At 39.4% G+C, this 15,813-nt stretch overlaps 1 protein-coding gene, 2 long non-coding RNA genes and 1 pseudogene across 13 annotated transcripts in view; 3 read left to right on the top strand and 1 right to left on the bottom strand.

Moving 5' to 3' along the window:
• The window catches only part of LOC127359885 (GTPase IMAP family member 9-like), a 111,876-nt gene that overhangs the window by 64,803 nt on the left and 31,260 nt on the right, over positions 1-15,813 (bottom strand). The gene's annotated exons all lie outside the window — the stretch shown is intronic.
• LOC127359884 (uncharacterized) lies at positions 5,519-8,666 on the top strand (annotated as a pseudogene).
• On the top strand, positions 11,268-12,394 carry LOC127359890 (uncharacterized). The gene is made up of 5 exons (XR_007883028.1): positions 11,268-11,422; positions 11,544-11,645; positions 11,723-11,956; positions 12,038-12,216; positions 12,304-12,394. It is a non-coding gene; the product is annotated as an uncharacterized LOC127359890 (long non-coding RNA).
• On the top strand, positions 12,444-13,159 carry LOC127359891 (uncharacterized). Its single transcript, XR_007883029.1, has 3 exons — positions 12,444-12,518; positions 12,603-12,720; positions 12,931-13,159. It is a non-coding gene; the product is annotated as an uncharacterized LOC127359891 (long non-coding RNA).

The following is a 15,813-nucleotide window of genomic DNA, read 5'->3' as shown; positions in this document are numbered from 1 at the left end:
GCGCACGTTATTTATATTGGGCACACAAGTTGAAGACCACGGGGGTAAGTTGCATTTATAGCTTTACAGGCATATGTTTGCTGATTTCTCCACTATGTTTGAAACATTGCTGTATTCATTGCTTTATGGCCTGCGTAGTAAGCAACATTATAAATAGGGTTTAATAACTCACCCGTGTTTGTCATATTTGCTGGCCATAGTTGGATTATAGAGTGAAGAGCTGGTGTTCTGCTGAGCTGAAGAAGTGAAGTCTGTCTGCAACAACGCTTCCTTATATAAGCCAACCCTGTCCCCTCCCCTCCCCCTCCCATCATTAACAGGAAATTCCACCATTCGTTTTAAATGGAAAAGAATAAAGAGCAGGTAAACTCTGCCGCAAACCCTGTTCCCCCTCCCAGACAACAGCAAAGAAGACCACTGCTATGTTACTAACATATTTTTTATTATTATTTTACTAAACTCTAAACTCCAATATGTCTGCCCTTTAGTTAACTATACCACCTGACGCAGTGCACCCTGCATTATGTGACCACTGACTGACTGACACTACTTACACACCTTAGGCCTTTCAAGCACTGGATTTGACCATGCACCTTAGGACACTAGCCCCATGCTCGTTATTTAGCTATTTATTCTACTTTATTCTATTAGTACTGCTGGAAACTGTGAATTTCCCCTTGGGGATGAATAAAGTATCTATCTATCTATCTATCTATCTATCTATCTATCTATCTATCTATCTATCTATCTATCTATCTATCTATCTATCTATCTATCTATCTATCTATCTATCTATCTATCTATCTATCTACTAAACTCCCATCCTTTAAACCTCTTAAAAAACTGTGGTACGGTGTAATAAAGCTGACAATTGACGAGTCGTGCATCATTAATATCATTTCATCATCGTTTGAGTCTATAAAGACTATTGTCATTGTTCAATAAAGGGAAGTTCTTGTGCAGTTTAATGTAACTGGAGTATCAAACAGAACCTGGTGGAAGCTTTAATAGAAAACAGAGTTTTAGACACAATATTGTTTTATTATATTAAAATGAATGTAACTGCAACACATTAACTGTCCCCTGTTGCCACTGAGCTGCACTCCTGTATTTACAATACAGAATATGAGTATAGTAAGTATAAAAAAAATATGTAATGTATCTTTTTTTTAATGAAAGAGCTAGATAAAGAAAGATGTGTAGTGTCTGTGGAGGGAGAGGATAATGTCAGTCAGAGACTTTGGGGGTGCCGGACTTTGTTAATGAGGCCAGCTGCAGACAGGAACTATGTCTTTTGGACGGTTCCTTTATACCGTGGTCTGGGTGAATACTCAGTTCTGATTGGCTGCTGGGTGTCCATTAATACCTGATGTAGGACACCTACTAAGTAGTTTCAATGAAACTGTTCTAAATTAAATCTTGCCCCATATCATAATAATAATGAAAACTGAAGTTAATGCAAACTAAAGTACATCAATCCCTTTGGAAACTAACTGAAACTAAAATGAATTGAAAACAAGGAGGAATGATTACCAATCAAATGCAATCAATGACTCTTTCACTATCTGGATATATTTACAGTCTACTTAAACATTGTGCCTTTAAACACAGTGAAAAAGGAAACCTAAACAGGAGAAAGATTTGTTATTGTGAATGTAAACTATACTTTCTGTTATTAACATGTTCTGATATCTGATTGATTTCTCTCCAGCTGTCAGCATTAGTCACACTTACAGTCATTCCAGTGGAGGGCGCTATCGTACAATGTCTGTGCAGGAGTGAAGCTAACAGGGGAAGAGTTTTGTGTTACACAAAATGAAATGAAACAATCATGTGTGTGAGAATAGCCCAAATCATTCAGTTTGGTGAATTAACTTTAACTATATCTGTTTTAGGCTTCCACCGGGTTCTGTCTGACTCTAGTTTAATAAGTTACAATAAAAATATATTGACTCAATCTCTGAATGATGACCGTAAAGCTTTATCATAAGCTTTATTTCACCTTATTTACACATTCTTGACAACATTTACTGATCATCTTATACATTATTAATATTAACACCAGTGAGGTTTGCTTTATTTGACATTATGAAACAGAGGACATTAAAGCACACACAGGATGACACAGTGTCCACGTCAAATGTCTAAATTATCAGCAAAACAATTACAGGATAAAAAGATATGCAATTTAAAGCCAAAACATCAAGGTTACATATTTACATTGGATATAAGTATGTATTTTATGTATGAAGGGAACGTTTTCCAATTTCTGGTAGCACAGAATCTGAAGGAACAGGAACTCATAGTGACATCCAACCTCTGCAAGCACAAATCAGCAGTTCTCTGGTAGACATGAGTTCCCTCTACCCTACAAAATGATGGTACAATGGTTTTTGATATAAGGGCTCTGGTGGTATAAATATTGAGTTGTACTGTATTGATTGAACCCTCAAAAGGTAATCACCCAAACTTTTGGAATTACTGTTTAGGTTACGTAGTTCCGTCTCTATGTAGTAGTTTTCATTATTAGTTAATTCACACACACACACACACACACACACACACACACACACACACACACACACAGTGGATTCTGTGGAAAAGAAGCAGTATGTATCCAGCTCCCCTACAGCCTATAAGAACTGTAATAAATTACTGCTACACTGTAAAAATGAAAAAGTTGAGAAAACTCAAAATTTCAAGGAAACTTACGGCAATACATTTTTGAGTTTTGAGCCCAACAAAAGATCTTGTGCCAACTTAAAAGTCTGTTTTCCCGTTTACTACCGTTCATTGGAATTAAGCTAATTAGCGGTGGGTGATCTCTGCATGTCTGTTTCTTGTTAATGCACGCACAGTCTAAAAATATATCTATCCTCTCGTCTAGATCTTGGTTGAGAGGCTAATTACAAGAAAAAAAATGTTGAGTATCGCTTTAAGAAATAGTATGGACTTTTTTAAGTCAGGTTTTAGCTGACTTACAGTAAAAGCTTGGTTTTGAGGCTCCTGACACGATGTGTGCAGTTGGTGGAAAGTTTCATAAAGATGGTCTCGATCACTTCAAAGGTGTACCTGTTTTCTTTGGGGAAATTGATGTTCAAGGCATAGAGCAGGCCAAACAGCAAGGCGAACGCAGTGGGGAGGTCTGGGAAATCTGTGAGGGCAATGTCCTCTTCAAACACAACAGCAATATTCTGGACTCTGGACAGCAAGGTAGGGCCACCATCATCTTCAAGGACAGTGAGGATACCAATCTTGAGTCCTCTTGTCTGACTGTCATCTGGATCAGTTTCCTGGTGGTGTCAAATTTAGAGATAACTGAAAATTAAAAATTGGGAAACAATTCTTTCCCACAAATCTAAAAATGTTGAGCCTCCTACTGTACTCACCAAGCATGTCCTGAAGAGCTTATCTGAATCCTTGCGTGTGTTCCTTCTGTGTACACGTCAGAATTAATGTTTTAAAGAGTTCGGTCTAGACCTGCTCTATTTGAAAAGTGTCCTGAGATAACTTCTGTTATGAATTGGCGCTATACAAATAAAATTGAATTGAATTGAATTAGAAGTGACCAACACTGTATTTTTACATAAGTGGTGTTGCCCTTTAAGAGCAAAAATTTGAGACTGATTCATGGATATGTAAATTCCAATAATAAACATTTAAATTGATCTCAAGTGATCAGTCTACCTGGTGATCAAGCTTGTCAAGGAGTTTTTCCATTTCTTGACCAATGGCACCCGTCTTGGCACGGTATAATTTCAGCAGGCGAGCAGAGTACTCATCTGAGGCTGATCTGAAGGTCCCCAATAGCTCCTTGGTGGTGACACGGTAGAACTCTGCACAAATCTGTTGAACACCAAAGCAGAATCATATTCCAGTATTAAAACATTTATTTTAAATTAAAATTATTGTTACTGTAAATAATTGCTGTTGAGTTTATAGGAATCACACATGTCACCCTTCAACAGAGTTCACATGTTTATCTAATGATTTTAAAGGGATAGCTGGATCTGAGTGCACCAGCTGTTTTGAAGTTACGCACAGTCAATATGGATACAGGGCCAGTGTGCTCCTCTTCCGTGCCGTAGCCGGTGGTGTCTCAAAAGAACATCTTGGTTGGACCTAACAAATGTACAGAACTTGCACTGCATATATGACCTAAAATGAAAATTAGCAGGAGACAAAACAATAAGTTGGTTTATGTTTTAACCAGAACACAAATTCATTTTTTAAGCTGAAATTACAATGAGTCAGGGAAAGGGGCTCAGCTACACTAGTCCACACTAGTCTAGAAATGTTAGTAACTGTAGCCCATTTTACATTATTTTGCTGTTAATAATACATCTACTGATGCTCAGCCTTGGACACATCCTCAGTGCTGTTTCCTGGAGTCACTGGATGTTTTTCGGGTCTTGCAACAAACACCCTCCTCCAGGCGACCTGACCGAGGCTGATCAGACCCCGGCCTGTGTCCAAGTGGCATTCTACTACCCCCACTGCTCTCCCCCCTTCAACCAGAGGCATCTGGAGGCTTTTTCCGCTGCCTCCACATTGTTGCCCATTCACAAATTCGTATTTCACATGAGTGGTTGTGCCACAAACAAGCATTTGATTTTGCAGAGAAACAGCCAGGTAAAATACTTCTCTGTGTTAGACTTTGCTGCTAATGTATAGACCGAATCAGCTGTTTGTTTACAATTACTTTCGGGTGGAAAACCCCTGCATTAGCTTACAAACTAATTAATTGTCCTTATTATTTCAAAGTATATACATCTCATTCATCTCAAATGTACGGTGCTCGCATAACTCAATATCTTAATATAAATAAGTCTTCTTCTGAGAAGAACGTCACGTCTGCCTCCTGTCAGTGCTTTTTGGTTAGTTAGCTGTTAGTTTAAAAAGGTAGCTTGTATGTTTGCTATCTTCTTATAACTTTTAAAGCCTATATCAAGAATAGATTTTCTAACATTATCTTATATATTTCTATCTTGTTTTTTGTCCGTCTCGCTGTTTTGGCGAACATTTTCAGACAACCACCACGTGTTGTGAGGGTGAGCTCAACCAGCAGCCAACTAGCTGCTAGCGAGCTTCACACAGCAACAGTCCAAAATGTTTCTTTGCAAGTTTAGCACGTGTGGAAAGGAATTTAATAGAGTTTATGAGTTTACTCAGCACATTAAGTTGCATAGTAATAGTGCTAATTACAGATATCATTGGGGTGTGCCTGAATGCTCCAGACAGTGTGTTAAAATTCCTGTTCTTAAAGCTCACATGTACAGAGATCACAAAGCAGATGTGCCTTTGAGGAATAGTCAGCGACCATGTACTCCTATACAATGTGATTTTTGTGCAGTAGGGTGTGAAACATCATCTTGTACTAGATACTATCCTTGTATCCTTCTCTCTTTTTCACCATTTTCTGTTTGCATCCTTGAAGGTTAACTAGGAGAAGATGACGTCAGAGATCCAGTCAGCCATCGCAAATTCTACTAGACCAAATCCTGCCGTCAGAAGAGCGATGGTCAGAGAGCTTGTCGATCAAATGAGGGTGGACAATGCGAATCCAAATAGAGGGATCTGTTGGAAAGTTGTAAACGATATAATACAGAAGTACCCCACATGTTTTGGGGATGTGGATGATGATGAAAATACAGCTGGAGCATCGCTCGTCCAGCAAGTAAAAAGCAGAATCGAGCATGTCAACCGAAACAACACATTGGCACGGTTAAGAAAGAATAAGCACAGCAATCCCCAGGCGAGGACAAATGGAAGAGTCCTGTTGATCAATATGGATGTGTCCGATGGGCACCTCAAGAACTCCCCTCAGGGGAGACTGAAGAAACCCTACAAGAGATAAAGACTCAGATGCAGCAACTATATGCCCAGGTAGGAATAGTGGAAATTAATTATCATTAATTATTAATTATTATCTAGGCATCTTGAGGCACAAACTTTTTTATATTTTATTTTTGAGTATTGATGCATCCAAATTTTGACTCCCCCTGCCCCCCCACCCCCTAGGAAGGAATGTCAGGCGTGGAGAGAGGAGCGCTTCAGAGATGGCTTCAGAGAACCTACATTCTCCAGCGTCGTGATCTCAATGCTGACCTTCCACACAGCGTCTCAAAAATGAAGGACGACTGACCCTTTCTCTTCTCCTTGAAGGGCCTGTTCTCGCACTTCAGGGAGCTGACCGGAATTCCTATCCAGGAGAAGCTGCCAGCCGCCAGAGCCAGGCAACAAAGCTATCTGCACCATTATGTGCCTGCTTGCTCACTTCAAGGAGGGAGATGGTATCTTCCTTACGGCTGATGTGAGTATAACTTGCAGTGCATATACATAAATTAACCATTCCCTCACTCCCTCCCTCCCTCCCTCCCTCCCATCTCTGTCCTGCTATTTTGTAATTGTTAATTACCAAAAATCAGTCACCAGCCCCATCCTTTGCTATGGACACTTTGCACAAGTTATTCTAATACTCCATAGAATCTGATTATATAAGTATAAGACACCCGTCTCATTCAAAGCGTTTACAAAGGGCCAGGGCTTTAGATACCTTTTCAAAAGAAAACTTTTCCCATTGCCAGTTCGGAGACGTCGTTCCTTCTAAAAAAGCTCTCCATGCAGAATACTGTTCTGGTTTCAGAGCAGTTATTCCAGTAAACCGTGTGTTTTACTAAAACTGCCTCAATCGCACTATTGATATTCTCCGATCTCCGAGGCAGTCAGCGCATAGACAGACATTGCTTGAAAAGGGGCCCTCGGCTGATTGGTTCATCACTTTTAGTCTCATCCACCCCCAGCGCTCATTGGGCTAACATTCTCCCGGTCTGGCTGTACTTGTTGCTCTGAATGGGGGAATCCAGACCTGAGACGGAGCCTACTCAGTGAAGTGGATGGAGTCTGTGGTCTGATCCAGGCTAGACTCTGATGGGTTAGCCATTGCTTCCTGCCATGTAGTTCATAAAATAATTTTAATTTAATGTTTTATTGCCATAGCATCCATATTTTAAAAATATTTGCCATGTGCAGCTGTTTCTACATTTGGCACCATAAACTGAAGCTGATTTCCCCCATGGTGTTGAGTAGAACATGACAGCTTTTGGGGCAAGTTTTCTTTGTCCTTGTTCACTCAACTTACCCATGGTTAACTTATAGTTTTTATTCTCCAGCCCTCTGCCACGGCTGCCGATATCGAGAGAGCTGTCACCCTGCCAAGCACACCTCGATTAGTTGTACCAGGTATAATCTTCCCTTATTTTGTAGAAATTAATTCTTTAAAGAACTCATGTGGTTGAGGGAGGACTGTTGCTCCAACATGAACATTAATGAATTCATGTTAGGTGGCTCTAGTGTTAGGTGGCTCTAATGCAGTTTTTAGTTATGATATTGTTAATGGGTTTCAGGAGAGATACTGTGCGGCGTAGACACGTGGATTATGTCCATGGAAGGAGCATGTGTGATGGGGCCCCACAGCAACCTCCTGCATGGATTGGCAGCAGTCTTCGCTGCCTACTATGTCTTCAACTTGCAATATCCGGCAGAAGCCGCAAGCACACTTGAGTTCATCCAGAGGTGAGTTTAAACATGGCACTGTCATGAAAACGATCATAGCAATGACATGATATATGAAGCGATCTTAATTAATGTTTGTGACTTTTCTGTAATTGACATTTTTGTTAGTTAGAAATGTCAGTAAGTTGGCCCGGCCCACTTAATACAAAAACATATTACTTCGCATTTTGAGTGATCGGATTTTACACATTACTTTGCAGGTATAAGAAAAAACTCAAATAATGCTGTCCAATTTAGTGAGAAAGGGGTGAGAGAGGAGAGGGGATGGAGAGAGAGGGATGACGATCGCACACACATGACACTCAATCAATCTCTCACAGGCACACACTCGGGTTAAAGTATTCCGGCACCGTGCCAGATCTCCGGCATGACAGGGTTGTGAAGAAATTTTCATTAGGATAGAAATTCGGGATGGTTTATAATTTTTTGAGTTCCCCAAAACCAATAGCAGCTTTCACTTAAAAAAATAAAAACGTGTTTAGCCAATCAGAAGCAGAGTAGGGCGGGACCTGTGTTTGCTAGCTATAACAATGTGCAGCTATCCAACAAGATGAAAGTTTTGTCTGAAAGATTTTTTTCCCCCTGTTTTCAGAACCTATTGTGGCATAAATCCCCAGACGGGCAGCAAGGCAGAGAAAAAACGAGGGCTGAACGCACCAGTTTGCACACTTTTGAGAAAACTGCTGGATTTTGAATTGGTGGGCAGGGGACATTGGTGGACAGGGGGGCATTAGAGGGCAGGGGGACATGTCTCTATCAGCAAACTTGATCACCAGTATCACGCCAAAGCGTGTAATACACACGCCGGTGTCCTCCACACGCCTTTTATATCACTAGCGTGTGGAGGACACGGTCATGGTAACGCCTTAATATGAACGTGCAGTACCAGCAGATGGCAGTCATTTACTCATTGTCAACAACTATTACAACAACTACATGGAGCAGAGGAAGAAATCAGTCGCCATTTTTACAGATCCCGACCCACCAGGTAAGTCCATGATATGTTGCTGATTTTAATTTTTGTTTATGATGACTTTGTGTTGGATATGTTCTAGCCCGCCTATGTGTCTTACTATGTTTATTGGATTTGATGAGAGTCGGTAGAGATCTGAAGGTTATTAACTTGAGATTAAACTGGAGGACTCGGTATTAAACGCTAGCTATTTTAGCAATTAGCTTTACAACTAACGTCATATAAAAGTATGTTTCAGCTTTAAATTATTAAGGGGAAGTCTTGGTTAATGTTAATTATGACCCCGCGACACTTTACGGAGGTCCGTTGTTTCCTTCTCTCTCTTTTTTTTTTTTTTTATCGTTTTCAGCAGGTCCGGTCAGCCAAGGTCCTTTTAAACAGCGCTAATGATGTTTTAGCCTGCCTATGAAGTTAACGTTATATGTACGTGTGCACAAGCATAAGAGGACTTCTTAAAATGTCCCCTAAAGGGACATGATAAAAAAAAAACGTTTCTAGTGAGCTAATGTTAGATACAGATCAAGTGTTGTGGTGAATTAGCACATGGCTCATTTAAATATTAAAATTAGCCATGTGCTGATAGGTCACAACACGAAAATGTAACCAATGAAATTACTTATTTTGACACACATTTTAAGCCAATAAGTCTTAAACTAACAAGGTAATGTGTCAGAAGGTGGACTGTTTTTGTTATTTTCTCAAAAGGAGGACAAATGAGTGTCCGACTGCAGGACAGGGCATTTAAATGCGGAATGTAACAAAAAAGGTTACAGATGAATTAGTTATCTAATATATAGTAATATAATTAGTATCTAGTGCTCACAAGATAGTATATGAGCCTCTCTGTGTCCAGTCTATTAATGTCTCTCCAGTCTGCTCCCATTTTACATATTCCTACAACAAGTTAGTTTTGCAGCCACAATCTTGCAGTGAAGTTGTCTAAACGGCATATTTAATTCATTTTGAGGAATTCAGCACAATCCTGTAGATCTGTATTGTCCACAATATCCACTGTGTTTTGCTAGCATGCTTGTAGTTGACACGTTGAAGATGACTAAGAATTCAGTATTTGCTCTTTGTGAAATCCAAAAAGGCTTGCTGCAAGATAATTGACCATGTTTTTATCTTTTTCTGTCCAACAGCACCAGCCCATACCCCCTCCTACCTTTACCTCTCCTTGGCTTTTTCTATAGTAAACCAACGGCTCTTTTAAGAGCCACTCCTCTACTGCACTCACTCACTCTCTTTCTCTCACACACGCTCACACACCCCTCTCTATCTCTTTCTCTCTCTCACTCGCTCTCTCTCTCTCTCTCTCTCTCTCTCTCTCTCTATATATAAATATATATATGTTTGTTTGTTTGTTTACCTGTCTGTTTGTCTGCGTCTGCCTTAAATGGCTGATCCGCGGGGCAGTGGGAAGGCAGCGGATGCTCTTTTCCTAGCAGAGAAGTTACTGGCTGAATATAAAGTGAGTCTTGAGTATTTGTGATAATACTAAAACATGGCAATTTGTAAGTGTTCTGAATTTCAGTGTTATCATACAATGCACGCTTTCTCATGAAAGGAAAGGGAGGCAAAGAAAAATCTGCATCCACTACACCTGCTGAAGGCAGTAAGCCTACTGTCCGATGGGTGGAGAGAGATGCAGATGGACGTCGAATCTTAAAAAGAAGCAGAAGTGGAGAGACACGGAAAAAACGTGCATCGGCTACAGGTATTTCATGTCTTGCAAGATAACTTGTCATTACCCTAATCAAATGAGTAATAACAAGTAACTGTGTCCATAGTATTTAAAATTAAGCTAATGTACAGTTTTTTTACATTTAAAACATAGACCACCGAACCGGGTGGGTTTTCCACTGTATGTCTGTTTCCTTTCTATTTGTCTATGGTGCCAAAAAAGGCCACAGGTTGGATCTGTTACATTTGTTAAAATATATTTTCCGGGACCAGAAACATCTTTACACTACATAAGCTCAAATGTCAACTACTGTTATGCTAAACAAATGCAAAGATATGGAGTCAAGTTCCCTGATGTGTTGTCCCATTCTTCTGTTAAGGAGACTGAGATTTGTGTCAGTTAGATCTGTTTCCAGATTATGTCTTTTGATCCTCAAGTGCAAAGAATCTTCTACCGCTTATCCGGGGTCGGGTCGGGGGGCAGCAGCCTATGCAGGGAAGGGAGGCTAAGAATCCAGATTTAACTGTGCAGCCTTATGTTACAATACATACTGTATATTCTATACAGATTGACTTTTTGTCTTTCCTTTTTTATCAATCTTTTCAGTTTCTGTTGCCCCTAAGGAGGCTTCTACTTCTTTGAGCCTGCTGAGGAGGTTCCCACAGTGACCCAAGACACCTGTTGTCAATATGTATTTGGTAAGATGATACTTAATTGTAATTAAGTATTCAATTAAGTGTAATTAAGTTAGGACACAGTGTGTAGGAATGTTTAATTATTTAATGTTTATTTTATCTGTGTTTAAGACACTGAGATGCAGAGCTTAAAGGACATTCTGACTACAGCAAATGTTCAGAATATGGAAGAGCAGCCTTCAACGTCCACATCATGGTGCTTGCGACAGTCTGCTGCTCAAGACGAGTGGCGGAAAGCACGGTCCCATCACCTGAACTGTTTACTGTCCTGCAATGAGGTCCCAAAAAGGAAGTGCTGTCATTGCACCTCCCCTGCTATAATTTGCTGCAGAGACTGCATGCCAGAAGAGTGGCTGTGTATGGAATGTGATATACACATTCATTTTAAACTCACACTCCATAACAGGGAGTCTTGCATTGATGGGATTTACAAGCCCATTGAGCCAACAGTGTGCTGCGTAGAAAAGGATGGCGCATACTGTCTGGTCAATCAAGGTATTATTCTGATCCTTTTGGTTAAGTGCTTAAAGTTATGTTTGACCTTTTAGTTTAGATAAAAATCTTAATTGGATAAATTTTTAAGTCTTCTCCCTAGTTACTGAACCTCTCTTTTCAGTGCGACTGTTGCCTACAGTGAGACCTTCCCAGCTATGCACCTGTGACCCTGAAAACATTACAGAGTCAGCTGGCAGAGCAGTTATCTTGGTTTCCATAAATGGTATGGACTATCAATTTATTTAAGTTGTATGTCTCAAAATAACCACATATTTATCGTATTTCTTTTTTTGTTTTTAGGTCGGTATGATTTGCACATGCCAAAGTTGTTGTGCAGATTGTGCCTGGCACAGTGGACACCTGACAGAAGCGACCTTATAAAGAGTGGCTACTGGCCAGCAACTGTAAATGCTGAGACGTTGTTTTCAGTTGATGTCTTCAGCACATTTGAAGAAATGAAAACTGTTGCACCCAGTTTGTCCAGGCAAGCTTTTTTTGCGGATGTTAGAGAGGAGAACTTCTCACTTTGGAAGGGTAGGTTCAGTGTGGATGACTGTTGTAGAGATTGGAGAATATTACTTTAGCTATTTCATGTAACTTTTTACAAATTGACAGGCTGGGAAAATACATGGAGACATATTCCAGAGAAGCTTCATGAAGTATACATTCTGCCAGTTCCAGTGTGACAAAATGGCCTGTGTTAAACAGTTCACCTGTCCTGCATGTACACCGAACATGCTGGCTCTCTGTGCAGATGGCAACCGAAAACAATACAGATTTCGACAGTCAAAGGGGTGAGGTAATTTACACTTTTTAAAATTAGCTGAATAAATAATGTCTGAGACCCACGAACATAATCTTTTTTTTCTTATCTCATTAAGGTCAGAGGAGCCATATTTTGATGGCACTTTCATTGCCAAGGATTGTGACGTACATCATTTTGTTGAGGACGTCCAGAGCAAAATGAAAAGTGTTAGTAGTATTTGCACTGTTATTTAAATACATTATATGGCCAAACTCAGACCTCAGACCTTTGCTACAGATGAGGCCATTCCTCTCTGTGATGCATGCTAAGGCCCATTCCACCAAGTGTGAGGTACTACATATTCATAATTAAAACAAGTGTAACTGCTTCAGTACTTAAATAATATATATGACAGGTTTCCCTGTGATTTGTTAGATCACATGGAGTGGCAGGAATCAGGAGGGTGCTGGAACAACTGCAGGGGAGGAGGTGGAAATGGTCAACAGCTTCCTTTCCCGATGTGCTCTCACGACTAAGTACATGACAAAATCTGGTAAGTATTCCTTATTTATATTACATTCTAGTCTTTTATTCTTCTTTTCATTCTAATACTTTGTACAGCATGAGATATTCTTAATTTTTATTCTAATATTATAATGCATTAATAAAACTTCTATTTGTCTCTAATTAAAGCTCAGTTGTGAATGCATGTACCATGACCATTAATGGGACTTTCCTCCTTGCAATGTATGTTCTTTTTAAGCCCGGAATGACATGCTAACGATCCACGCCATTGGTTGGAACCAACGGAAGCAGGATGGCCTTCATCTTGCTTTATCCAGCAGATATGTCAAGGTATTGACCAGATGCCATGTGACAAAGCTGACAAACAATATTAGTTCTGTGTGTAAATGTGGTTGGAAAACATGACTGACAACATGATTACCTCATACTGCGCTTTTCATGATTTTCCTCACTTTTCTAAGATTTTAAGAAGATGGCAAAGTTTGTTTATTTACTTTACTGTAGACTTTCCAAAAGGCTCAAGAAGAGTCTCAGACGCTGGAAGATTTGAGCAGAGAGCTTGGGTGTCCTGAGAACATGGTGCAGCAGTGGGTACACGATGTCAAACAATGGGCTGCTGATGGTACTGTATTTTATGGCTAATTTATTCAGTAATAATGTAAGATAATGATCAATGGAATAACTGAGACTGTATGGTCTGCTTTCCCCAAGACCAAAAGTCAGCTTAACTTATATTTTGAACTCTTTCAATGCACTACCTAAATGAAATATGAAATGTTTACTTATATTTTTATTGTTGTTGTTTTTATTAAGATTCTCTAGGTACCCAATGCGATGAACAGCAGAATCTTCAGCAGTCCATTGAACAAATGTTTCTTAGTGTCCATCAGAAAAAAGCCAGCCTTTATACTCAAACTGGTATGTTGAAAACGCATGTAATATTTCTACCATCCGATGTCTGCATACACACATATGTGCATAATTTCTGTGGTTTCTAACTTTATAGATAGCAACAAAATTCGACACTTGCGTAGAAGGAAATTCAGGGAAGAGAAGAAGAAACTCCTGAGACAATCAAGCTCTATAATGAGCAGGTGTCTAATGAGGAGCAGATCGATGTGGTGAAGGTGGAGAGCAGACTCTCTGTGGTTGGAGGAGACACTGGGGCAGATCTGATATGGCCATGGGAAGTGCACAGCAGTGGTATGGGACATTTTTTCTCTAAAGTGATCATAAGTTTCTGATCATGATTGACCAAACTAAAGATATGACATATATGCTACTCTATACATACAGGTATGCCACACAAAAGATCTTGCTCACTTTACAGTGTTAATTATGTAATGTTTGGGCAGCTGTGGTGTCTTTGAGTGTCATTTCTATACTTTTCAAATACTTGTTGCCATTTGGATCTACACTTTTTATGTATGTATGTATGTATAGCTCAACGTTGTTTTGATTGAATGTTGTTTGTATTCCGTCAGAATCCAGCAATATCCTCACCAAGAAGAAGATTTTTGATGCATACATGTCAAAAATGAGGCTTCAGGAAGAAAGGGTCATTGTGGTGAGGGAGATGAGACAGCACTGCACCTACCTCAGAGGACTGGCTGAGAACATCAGGACAAAGATGTCAGAAATGTCCACTGTCAGGACCAGTGGTAGGTTAACTTGTATGTCCTTGCAGCTACAGTTTGGGGCATACTATGGATTTGTACCCATGTACCACACTTGTACCACCACTACAGATCTTGGTTTGGAACAGTACACATGTTAAATTTACTGTCCAAATTTATGACCACTACAGGAACAATCCTATTGATTTTTGTGAGTGACATTTCCCCTGCCACAGTAATCTCTGACTCAACCCTAACTTGATAGGATAGGTTCAGACTACTGATCAGAAGAAGTATCTAGTAGTGTTTTGAATTCCTTGTGGCAGAATGTAAATTCTGTACTTCTTCTCTAAAGTTAGTGAAGGTCTAGTTGAACATCACAAACTCAGTGAAATTATGCCTCTTACATTTTTCCTTCTAGGAAGTTTAAGCGAAGTGGGACATCGAGGGCTACAGTGTCTTCTTCAGAAAAGGCTTGCAGATGTGGATGAGAAGTTCCAACTTGTATGTGCAAGTTACAGCCAGGCCCTGGGACCAAATGCTGCATCTTTGCTGGAGGACTGGCCCCAAGAAATACCGGAGTGCCAGACAGAACTGGATGACAGTTCAGAAGACAGTGATTTTGAGGCATTGTAAATCTGTGCTTCTTGACGGGTGGGTTTTATGGCAATTCTGATTGGACTGCAAAAAATTAAGTTTTAATTGATCAATCTATAAAATAATAGATTGATTTATCGAGTTGGAAAACAGTTGTTAGTTGCATTCCTGTAGTATTTTCTGTATTATCTATTTGTTGTACCCTTTTATAATGCACTCTGTTGTAGTGGAGTATTTTTTAAAGTGTGTTATCAATGCTTTTCTTTATATAAAGGAATTTTATACTCTGCCACTGGATGTAATATATTTCATACTGTGTGCTCCTGTATGATGTCATTCATGGTGATAGTGTGACTAATCTTTGGAGTGAGCTTATGTACATGTCACTACATAAAATACTTTCCAAAACATACATATGATCAATAACAATAGTTGAGTCTTGAGTGTAGTGTTTGCAGTCATTACTTTACCAACTAAAGGAAGTAGTTTGTCATAGCATTACATGAGGCATGCATAAAAATGTGTTGCAGTGCTTGTAAACTTGTTCATGCTAAAGTGTTGTTAATGTCTATGAAAATAAAATGTGTGAATATTTATTTTTTCTGTTTGTAACTCTGTTTTCCAATTATTTTATTTATTTATTTTTGGTAGACTATAGACACAAATAAACAACAGTTAATATTGTTATTATTATCATTAGTAGTAGTAGTAGTAGTAGTTGGCTATTTGCTGTCATATACAAATGTTTGGTCTTGTATCCCTAAGCAGCACCTTACTTTATATGATGCACTTTTACTGTTGACAAAACATCTGCAATAATACTTTAAGTCAAAAAGCTTATGAGAAAAAATAATTATGTGATTGATTGGACACATTTCACATTATTTTAAGAGGCTGTCCTTCCCCCA

Source organism: Dicentrarchus labrax, unplaced genomic scaffold (assembly GCF_905237075.1).
Source record: "Dicentrarchus labrax unplaced genomic scaffold, dlabrax2021, whole genome shotgun sequence".
Classification (NCBI taxonomy): domain Eukaryota; kingdom Metazoa; phylum Chordata; class Actinopteri; family Moronidae; genus Dicentrarchus; species Dicentrarchus labrax.
This window is presented reverse-complemented; position numbering and strand designations above follow the sequence as displayed.